The sequence below is a fragment of the Crinia signifera genome, chromosome 2 (assembly GCF_055691185.1).
Source record: "Crinia signifera chromosome 2, ASM5569118v1, whole genome shotgun sequence".
In the NCBI taxonomy this organism is placed as follows: Eukaryota; Metazoa; Chordata; class Amphibia; order Anura; family Myobatrachidae; genus Crinia; species Crinia signifera.
Window position 1 is genome coordinate 239,154,870 of NC_139218.1, and position 11,750 is coordinate 239,166,619.

An 11,750-nucleotide genomic window follows, 5' to 3' on the forward strand; every position below is an offset into this window, starting at 1 on the left:
TTGTATACCTCCCCCATGATTCATGTAATGCTCAAATTTTCAAGTAAACCCACACCTAATAACCCCTCTTTTCTTTGTGATTCACTAATTGCGACAGTTGAAAAATAAGTGTACAATTTGTTTTATTATACTTTGCTGTATTTTGCAGTTGTCAATTAAACCAAGATTCTATCTTCTTTGTTCTCATCCAGCTACCCACAACTTATTTTTGAGCCTCAAAATAAATGTATTATTACTTGTACATTTTTTGTCATATCAGGCAATCAATAAAATGACAAAGAAGCAGCATCATCTCCATTCTACCTTGAATAAGAGTTTCATGTTACCATGACAACAGTGCTGGTTTTATTACCTTAGCAACAGTTCTGGTTATATTCTGCGCATTGGGCATAAGTAGAGGAGGTAGAAGACAAAGTAGCATCAGCGGAGGTAGAAATCACAGCAGGAAAAAAAGAAAAACAATTGACTACAGTGACCAAGGAAGTACTGCATTACTTACATATTTAATTGTGTTAAGCATTTACCAGTTACAATAGATTCTTCAGGGCATCATTACTGTTCAAATAATTCCTTAGAGCTTTTTTTTACTGGCATATTACATTGTACTGAACATTTTTACTGGTAATTTACATTACTGGTGGGCATTACTAATGAAATATAATATACTACAGAGCATTATTTCTGAAATATTTCACTGAACCATATATTATCCTAGGTATACTATTTAATATAGGAATGTGACATCTTAGAAGTCTATTGAGACATCATCTCTGGCATTACATCTTTTTCGCCACTATGTGCCACTTATTTAATCTTGTTTTCCAGAGGTAAACTGCAGCACATATTTATGTAATTGCTGTCTTAACACTCTTTAAGCTCAACTATTAACCCCTTCAGTGGCAATACCGAGAATTTTCCGAGCTGTGCCTCAGTGCCCAGTCTGGCAAGGCCAGAAAATTCCCGGGATTTCCACTGTTTAGAGCCGGGCAGCGCTGCTGAGTTCAATCGCTGAACTCAGGCAGATTCCGCGCTGCTTCCTCTCCTACGCCGCGCCTCCTCCTCCCCTCCGGCATTTCTATTGACCTGTCCGGTGCCGGCTTATGACAAGCCAGCTGCCGGAAGCAGGGATGAGGCGGTGGGGAGCAGGGCCGGGCAGCGGCTGATTCACAGTTCAGCGGCGCTGCCCAGACCCAGGGAGAGTGTTGTGTTTTTTTTTAGGAGCGCTCCCCTTAAAAAAAAACACTGAAGGGGTTAAGCCCAGAGCAAAGTAGAATACATTTTTAATAAGCTCAAGTGCTAAATAGTTTAGTCTGGCATTTACTGTAACAGAGAAACCACAAGTGTGAGATCACCTGGATACTCCAGGGTGGTCCTATGTGGGAGTCCACAAACATCAGTATGCTCCATCTCCCATGGCTACCAGCCGGTACTGAAATTGAATTATGATTTCCATAGGACGCAAGGGCCAGAGTAATTAGCAAACCCGATAACCATGAAATGCAGCTTTGCAACCATTGTAGTCCAAATATTATATAAGTGAAGTGTCAATGGTATTTAATTCCAATACATTCCAATCCATCTCATCAATTCATATTCCAGAGTATCTTTAACCAAAGACTAAAGTATTAGCGAATTTCAAATTTACTCTGTGTGAGAAATGATCGGAAACATATTTGGCCACTAGCAAACTTTTCAGGGAACACAACTCAACACTACTTGTTAGGAACTTTAATACATCCCTAAAGGGTCTTGCAAAATAGACAAACTTATATGTAGCCGGGATACCACTACAAGAGGAACTACTGACAGATTCTCACTAACCATTTTAGTAGTTCCAATGGAATTCATGGTTGAAACCAAAATAATTTGCCAGAGATTTGCTCACAATGGCTGGTGATATATATTGTGACAAGGATCACAAACACAGGGACTCAGATGAAGACTTAGATGTTTCCTTTCAACAGTAGGTCACAGCATTCTAGGTTAATTCCGTATGCAATCATAAATACAGGCAGTAGCATACAGGCAACCTCAGAATAGCAGACTCTTGAAAGATTGTCCCAATGTCCCTACCATAGTCCACATATCCCAGCCTTTTGCTTGGGCGGTTAATTCACCATCAAGAGCAAGCTGACTCTGCCCTGGAAATCCTTAAATTATATCAGGAAATCCCACGTGCTGCTGATTACACACCTGGGTTCTGTTACTGCTGCAAAAGCTGGTCTGGATCCTCCACATTACTTTCATGTGGGGAGATGTTGTCTCTGCCACAATAAAGATATATATATATATATATATATATGGTACTTATGTAATATCTGGGCTCCCGTTTTTCTTATGAGACCACGTCCCCTTGCGGGGCTCGCTGCGCTCGCCACGCTTCGGGCACGGTGGCTCGCTGCACTCGCCACACTATATAAAATCAGCTCCATGCGTAGTTGGATAGTAGGGGTATGAAAAAATGGGGTGCATTTAACATGGGAGCCCAGATAATACATAAGTACCATATATATATATATATATATATATATATACATATATATATATATATATATATATATATATACATACAGGTTCCAAATTCCAAATGCCAATCCAGGAGTACAATGCACATGGGACCAAACAAGTTTGTCAAACAGGTATACAAGTGATAACGCAAATCCAAAGTGTCACAGGCTTGGCTGGTTGTGTTCCGGTAATGCTCTGGGTGAGCCAGTGGAGGGTGCAGGGAACTGTAATCAGGATGGTCGGTGGTAGTTAACGCTCATGTGCTTGGGAGAATACACAGAGGAATTGGAGAGACCTGAAGCAGAGGCGCAGAGTCTAACTTGCTAGGGATTTTCACTAGTGACCCCGGAAAGGGTACATGGTCTTTGCTGCACCTGAAAAGCAGGTTGCAGACCTCTGCCCGGGTTTCTCTGTGGGGACGATACTGGAACACAATGGGATGTTGGACCATTGATAATGGAACCGATGGTGTGACCCATGGTTTCAATAGCAAGGACCAATGGCGTGGCCGGGTAGCCAATAGCAGGGGTCAGCCTGGGAACCAATAGTGTGGTCTGGGAGCCAATGGTATCGGGAACCTGTGTAGATATACTGGGCTGAGCAAAGAAAACTAGAAAACACTAGAGATGTTAACAATGGGAGTTTCTGGCAGCAGGTGAGTAATCAGGGAGGCAAAACTACAGGACACCGGTATCTGGATCTCTGGAGATAGCCACAAGCCTTCTAGAGCTGATGCTGGAGAACTTGCAGTGGAACTGACAAGTTGTTCAAGGCAAGAATACACCAGTGCGCGGGTAAGTGGCAGTGCAAGAACTGGGGTTCCTGACACAAATTAAGGAAATGTTCTAAAAGGTTAAAAGCTGGAGAGATAGACAGAAAATGTAGAGACCAAAATACATATAGTATAACAGCAAAACAGGAGCAGCAAGATATTGGTTAAGACCACAAATCTAATGTGCAGGTATTGCTGGCTTCCAAGTTTATAAACTTGTGGCTGCGACCAATAAGTGTGGGCAGACCCAGTGTAATCACACTTGCCTACCCTCTAGGAATGGGCAGAAGGTTCCTGAAAACCAAGTCCTCTTCTCAACCCTCTAGAAAGATGGACAAGCCAACTGCATGCCACAGGTCCCACCCTGCATCTCCCTCACATGCCAGTCAAATACCATAACATTTGGGGCTCTTTTAGGAGGGGCCATAATTTAGCAAATTGCATAATTTTATTGTAATGGGGAGGGGCTTGATGACAGCAAGCTCTGTGTCCCTTCCTTCCCCCCAAGACAAGAGTCTGAACCAACAACCTCTGCTGTGGATTTTATACAGGTTTGTAGATCAAAGGTTCCAAGATCAAGTTCAATGGGTGCATCAGTTGCTTTTTATGCTTGATTGTGACACTACTTTTAAAATTCTGATGCCACCTGTTTTTATTGAAGATCTGAACTTTTACAATAAGCCTTACAGAAGTTACTACTTGTCTTAGCTATCTCCAGTAAATTTGTATAGCAATAACAGTTATCATATCTATACAGTATATGGGGCCTTATTCTGATCGGTGCGGATATTCCCGCATGCGGACGGCCTCATTACCCTATGCATACGCCCCCCGTTTCATGGGCGTTCCCATGCAAACGCGGGGCGTATGCATGGTAATGAGGCCGTGACGCGTGGGTACGGGGCGGGCATCTGACATCGCCGGATGTCAGCTGCCCGCCCCCATACATGATTTCACACGGACAAGTGTCCGTGTGGTCTTGTGTTGCGGGACCTGGTGGAGCGTGCGGCCCTGCATTCGATGTTCGGCGACCATCGAATGCAGGGGCAGCTCCCAAGACGGAGGAGGCGTATCCCCGTCCAATTTCATGCGGATCGCCACATATCCGCGTACGGACGGCAGGTGGCGATCCGTATGGAAGGCGGGGATTCGCCTGCACGGTTGCGGCCGCATATTCTGATCGGGCCGCACCGATCAGAATAAGGCCCATGATAACTTATATTATAGTTATGATGCAATTCACTAGACTGAGCTGTTCTGCTTTTGCTAAGGTCACAGAGGTGTAAAAATGGGCAAAAAAAATGTATTGTATTCTTCATAATGACCTGTAATGTTTACCCATTTACCCAACATTTTTTTATTTTAATTTATATAACAAATGTGAGTGACACTGGCATTTTTAGCTGATGTTTTGAACATCTCACAGAGATGTTGGCATTCAAAGGTTTAATGTATATAAGACAAAAATATGACATACAGTGACTTAACTGCAATATTTGTTACAGAAGAACACAGAAATATGGATTATAGCCCCAATTAGATTGGTCTCCAGGTAGTACATCAAAGATGTTATGGTCTCACGTTGGCTTTAAAAGATAATCTTTTCCTCTTAATCTGATGTCACTGTATAGAGGCAGTGTATATGCTGACAGTAATCATATACTGTATCTACTTTTTACAAAAGTTTTTTATTTGGACAATGGTCAAATACAAGTACACGATAATACATAACTTGCAAAATCCAACATACAGTAGGTTTAGCATTGAAGTATATGTAAACATACTGTATAGTGTATTAGAATTGATTAGAAATAATGACAACAAAACAAAAGAAAGAAAAAAAAACAGTGTTAGAAAGACTATGGAGTGATTTCCAAAGAAAGGAGTTTCTCATGGTGTAATTTGTCCAGAAGATAATTAATAAGTCCTCCTTAAGATGATGGATCTTTGATCTTGAAGATGGTTGTGAAAATAAAGTTGAGTCCAGCTTTTTCTTAATGAGAATAATGAAAGTCATGGAATTTTGCAATGAATATAATCAATACAACTTTTGAAGAAAGATTGGATCACAAACTGGTAGTACACGAACATCAGGACTGTGATTGTGCAAATTCCTAGGTACTGATGTGAGAACAGAGCTGTATATATCTACAGATCTAACCACGTTCATCTATCCTACCTATGGCGATTGGCCCGCACAAGTAGTAGTACTCACCAAAATATTGTACCACTCGGCCTGTGATACCATACACTTTCTACTGCAACCACCGATGGTAATTACAAAGTGTGGCAGTCCTCCAACACTCTGGGGGAGATTTACTAAAGGAAATTTCTAAAAAATAGGTGTATTTGTATCCAGAAATACACTTATTTTTGACATTTACTATCCCGAAAATACGGCAATTCGTATTCGTATTGATAGCACATCTGGATACAAATACACCTATTTTTTTACAAATTTCCTTTAGTAAATTTCCCCCTCTATCTCAGGCATTCCGAACCACGGTCCTCAAGGCACACCAACAGTGCAGGTTTTGTAGATATCCAGGCTTGAGCACAGGTGACTTAATTAGTATCTGAGGGATTCTGATTAAACCATCTGTGCTGAAGCCTGGATATCACTAAAATGTGCACTGTTGGTGTGCATTGAGGACCATGGTTGAGAATGCCTGCTCTATCTCAATTGCACAGGCTCAGCAACAGAAATGACCATGCAGTTAGCTGAGTCCTGCCTCTAGAAAACAATAATAGTGATCACATTAGTTATCACTAAGTTAAGCTTAGTGATCTAATAGATTTTTCAAATACTGAGTTCTGGAGTATGTATGTATGAAAATAGACTAAAAATAAATTATTTATTAACAAAAGAAGTACAATGATTAGTTACTTAAATTATATAAAGAAAAAGGATTACAGAATACACAGATAAACACGTAGTCTATTCTGGCTGGGAGTATAGCTTAAAGTTGAAGGGATAACCTCTCTCAACTAGATTGATTTCCAAAGTGTGTCTTACAACAAAAAAACTACTTTGTCCCCTACTGAGGGCACTGATGATTGATTGATGAGTTAATTAAATCAGGTTCAATACCAGGACTGCCCACAGATTTTTAACATTTAGTACAAATCTGCATAACATCCACAACCTCTTCATTTTAAACAACTTCAACCTGCTTGCCATAACAGAAACATGGCTCTCACAATCAGACACAGCCTCCCCTGCAGCCCTGTCACATGGTGGTCTCCACTTTACACACCTCCAGGCCTGGTGACAGCAGAGGAGGTGGGTTTGGAATATTACTATCCCAGTCCTTCACATACACAGTTCTTCCACAGGTTCCATCACTCACATTCACATCATTTGAAGTACATTCCATCAGAACTTACACTCCTTTCTCACTGCGTGTTGCAGCTATCTATCGCCAACCTGGGCAGCCAACACGATTTCTGGAAGATTTTTCTGCCTGGCTCCCTCACTTCCTTTCCTCTGACATCTCAACTATCATCATGGGTGACTTCAACATTGCTATTGATAGCCCAAAATATGCTGCTCATGCCTCCAAACTACTCTTTCTAACCTCCTCTCTCTGCCTCTCCCAATGGACTGACTCCTCTACTCATTGGGAGGGCCACTGCCTTGCTCTGGTATTCACTAAGCTGTGATCAGTGTCTGTATTCACCAATACCCCTTTCCCTCTCTCAGATCACAACCTTATCTCCTGCATGCTGTCCTCTAGTACTTCTAACTCAAAAACACTGAAATCCTTTAATCCACCTCAAGCCCGCAGAAATATTAATGATATTAATTTTCAAGTACTCTCCTCCTCACTGCAACAACAGCTTGCTCCTATTTCTACATTCACTACTCCTGAGATGGCAGTATCCCACCAGCCCTGGATGAAGTGGCTCCAGTTACCCACTACCCTCCACGTAGGCCTGGACGCCAACCGTGGCACTCTAAATTAACGAGACACCTACAAAATCTCTCATGCAAAGCTGAGCGTAAATGGTGTAAATCTCACAGTCCAATGGATTTCTTTACATATAAGACTATCTACCAGTCCTATAGATATGCCCTGAAAACTGCTTCTAACCCAAAATGTATTTTTAATACATTTAAATCCCTTCTCAACCCTCCCTCACCCAAGCCAGCAGCCACTATCCATGCATAAGATCTTGCATCCTACTTCAGGGATAAGATTGACAAGATCAGGGGTGATGATCTGCTCAATTCCATACCTGAGCCCTCTGACACAATTACTTCATTTGATCCCATGAATGAAGATGAAGTATCTGCACTTTTCTCTTCCTCCCACTCTACTACCTCTCCTCTTGACCCTATACCCTCACAAATAAGTAAATCTCTGTCCCCTGTGCTCATCCCAATCTTAACAAAAATCTGTAACCGCTCTTTTTCTATTGGTGTCTTTCCTTTATTGTTCAAACACGCAGTTATTACTCCAATTCTGAAAAAACAGAATTCTGTTCCAAGCTCTCTCTCAAACTACCGTCCCATTTCTCAACTTCCATGCACCACCAAACTACTTGAAAGACTTGCAGACACTCGCCTAACATGCTTTCTTAACTGGCACAACTTACTGGACCCGCTTCAGTCAGGCATTCGTGCCCAACACTCCACAGAGACAGCACTGACTAAAGTTGTTAATGATTCACTACTAATTCTTCTAGATTTCTCTGCTGCTTTTGACACTGTTGCTCACACATTTCTCATACAAACACTACAATCCCTAGGTCTTAAAGACACAGCCCTTTTTTTGGGTCTCATCCTACCTATCTAACCACTCCTTTAGTGTTCATTTCTCTGATTCTATCTCCTTTTTGCTACCTCTTTCAGTTGGAGTACCTCAGGGTTCAGTTTTAGGCCCTCTGCTTTTCTCAATCTTTACCTCATCTCTTGGCAAACTAATCAGCTCCTTTGGATTTCAGTATTATCTGTATGCGGATGATACTCAGCTCTACCTATCCTCCCTGGACCTGTCCCCATCTGTGTTGAGCCATGTCTCTGAATGCCTTTCTGCTGTTTCATCCTGGATGTCATCTCGCCACCTTAAACTTAGGGGGGAATTTACTAAAGGAAATTTGTAAAAAAAATAGGTGTATTTGTATCCAGAAATACACTTATTTTTTACATTTACTATCCCGAAAATACGGCAATTCGTATTTGTATTGATAGCACATCAATACGAATATGAATTGCCGTATTTTCGGGATAGTAAATGTCTAAAATAAGTGTATTTCTGGATACAAATACACCTATTTTTTTTTACAAATTTCCTTTAGTAAATTTCCCCCTTAATATCTCAAAAACAGAATTAATTATATTTTCGTCAATAAAAAGTAGTTACCAACCTGATATCTCTATTGCTGTTGAGAAGAGGACAATCACTCCTACCTCTCAAGCTTGCTGCCTAGGTGTTATCCTTGACTCTGAACTTTCCTTTGTACCCCACATTCAATCTGTCTCAAAATCATGCAACATGCACCTAAAAAACATATTTAAAATTCACCCTTACCTTACACAAGACACTGCAAAAACTCTAATACATGCTCTCATCATCTGACGCATTTATTATTGCAATAGTCTCCTTATTGGCCTTCCCCAATACAGACTCTCACCACTAAAGTTCATATGAATGCAGCTGTGAGGCTAATCTTCCTAGCCAGACGTTCATCATCTGCAAAGCTACTCTGTTAGTGACTTCATTGGTTACCTGTATTCTACTGTACTCAATACAAAATTATTTTACTTACACACAAAGTCATAAACCATACTACACTAACATACATATCTTCTCTTATCTCAAAATATCTTCCAACATGACCTCTACGCTCCTCCTAAGGTCTGCGTCTCTCATCCACACTCATTACTCGCTCCCATTCCTGACTGCAGGACTTTCTTTGGGCTGCACCCACTCTGTGGAATGCCCTCCAAAGCACAAGAAGACTCTCCCCCAGTCTCCAAACCTATAAGCGTTCCCTAAAAACTAATCTCTTCAGGCAAACTTATCAAATTCCAGAACCAGTCACAGAACCTTGCATTCTGGTGGAGTCGATGCAATAAAGAATACAGTATCTATCCTTATGTATCAATACCTATTTCCCTATAGATTGTAAGCTTGCGAGCAGGGCCCTCCTACCTTTTCACTGTCTGTAAATACCCTGCTTGTTGTATCACTGGTGTGGTTGGTTAAATATCTATTTGGTACTTATGTAATATCTGGGCTCCCGTTTTTCTTACGAGACCGCGTCCCCTTGCCACGCTTCGGGCACGGTGGCTCGCTGCGCTCGCCACACTATATAAAATCAACTCCATGCGTAGTTGGATAGTAGGGGTATGAAAAAATGGGGTGCATTTAACATGGGAGCCCAGATAATACATAAGTACCATCTATTTTCTCAAAAATATGTTGCAAATATTCTTAAAATACGACCAGTTTAAATAGTTCATGTATACTTCTACAGGGACGTGCCATCAGGGAAGACATGGGAGGCAGTGCTTACAATGTATTTTTGTGTAAAATAATACAAAAAATATATGGAAAGTATAACACATAGAATATTCTGTATTTACTCATATAAATATTTTCTTTATATTATTTTAGCAATTTGAAATATTTTAATTAGTTTGGGAGGTACCGATAAGCGGTGCCTCCCCTAACAAGTGTAAGGGGACAAAGCATCGGGGGCGGGGTTAAGCTGTGGGCTAAAAAAGCCCATTAAATAAATATCAAAAACAGCACTTCTAGAAGTGCTTCATTGACAGGGGCTTCTGTGATTGGGCAACAGATTGAACTGCTGTCCAATCACAGCAGCCCCTGTCAATTCCAACTTCTAGAAGTGTCGCTATTTTTTTTGGGGGGGGGGGGTGGCGGCTGTGGTCGGGTGCAGGGCGGGTGTTGGCAGTGGTTTTGTATCTGTGACAGTGCCTCTGTACACAGCCACCACTGCACTTCTCTGTTCTTCTATGAATTTTGGAACTTTAAACGGTCATACCTTTTCAAAATAGGAAATATATGGTTTTGATATTTGATTCTGTCTGAAGTCTGAATACCCTGTCAGAGAGCTGTTTTTTTTTTATTCCACATCCCTTTTAGAAGACAAGCTCACATAATTTATATGCAGCACTAGATGAAAGGTTTGTTTACCAGTGTCCTGTCCATTTAATTGCAGTTTCCTGCTGCTGACAGGATTCAATAATGAAATGTACATTATAATGAAACTACACTAGAACTCCTCTGATTTCCTGAAACTGACTCACATACTAATGAAAAACCTTACATGGGCTTTCCAGGAAATGAACAAACAGGGTTACACCAAAATTCAGGCTCCTTCATAGTGACAGGAGCCGGGTTACTGCATTGTGACATTTTCATGCAGCAACTACCTCAATAAGAAGGATCTGGCATTGCAGGCACTAGTCCCTGAGGGCAGCCAGGATTACGGGGAATGTACCCGGAATGATGCAACTCAGGCTTCCAACTAGGTCACGCCACATAGCAATGCCAGCAAGGGATTACCAAAAGGTTATGCCCTTTCAATAATGCCACACTTCTTTGACAGGTATGCACCCCAAAAGTGTGCAGCGAGGGTACTATTGGCCCCACTGTATCTGACCGACCCCCACTGCTCTCAGGCAGCATCCCTTCAACCCTACTTTCCACCAACTTCCTGTTTTAGCCCAATTTACTATACTCTAAGAAAATGTTGCAAATTACTAAAATATTTAATTGACCAGTGGTGTAACAATGCTTGGGTGAAAAGGACACATGGACACTGATATAGGCCTGGCTGAGGGGGTCACCCATGGACAGGGCCATGTACAATTACTCACCCCCCCTCCTCCTTCCCCAAATTTGGGAGCATCTGGTGTGGTTCTTCACCTGAGAAGCAGTGTCCTTTAAGGTTTTTTGCATGGCTGCTGCCTATACAGAACTTCTTTGACATCTTCATTCTTCTGGGGGGTGGCAGTGTTTAGATTCTTTTGCATGGCTGCCACCAATCTAGGACTTCCACAGCATCTTCAGGAGCATTTTATTACTGGATAATATTAGCTGGTACAAGGACTAGCCACGCATTGCCCCAACCCGCATTGCCTCCTTATGCAGCCAACTCATTCACTAGTAACCACACCACTGATTCATGGGCAGATTACCAATGGGGCAGATGGAGCTGCAGCTCCAGGCCTCCACATAAAAACAGGCCCAACATAATGACAGCATGGTGCTCACCAGACAGGCACCATTTGGCCTCATGGTTAGCCTTAAATCATAAGTATCAATATTGCATTTATATTATACAAATGTATTTAGGAAGACACTGGGGCATATAGTGTATGAGTTTTACATGCCATAATGGTATTGGCCTCACCTCCTACACTTCTCATAATAGACCCAAGAACATTTTCAACTACAGGCCATTAGGTCCTTAATCCAGCCCTAAACTGTTTATA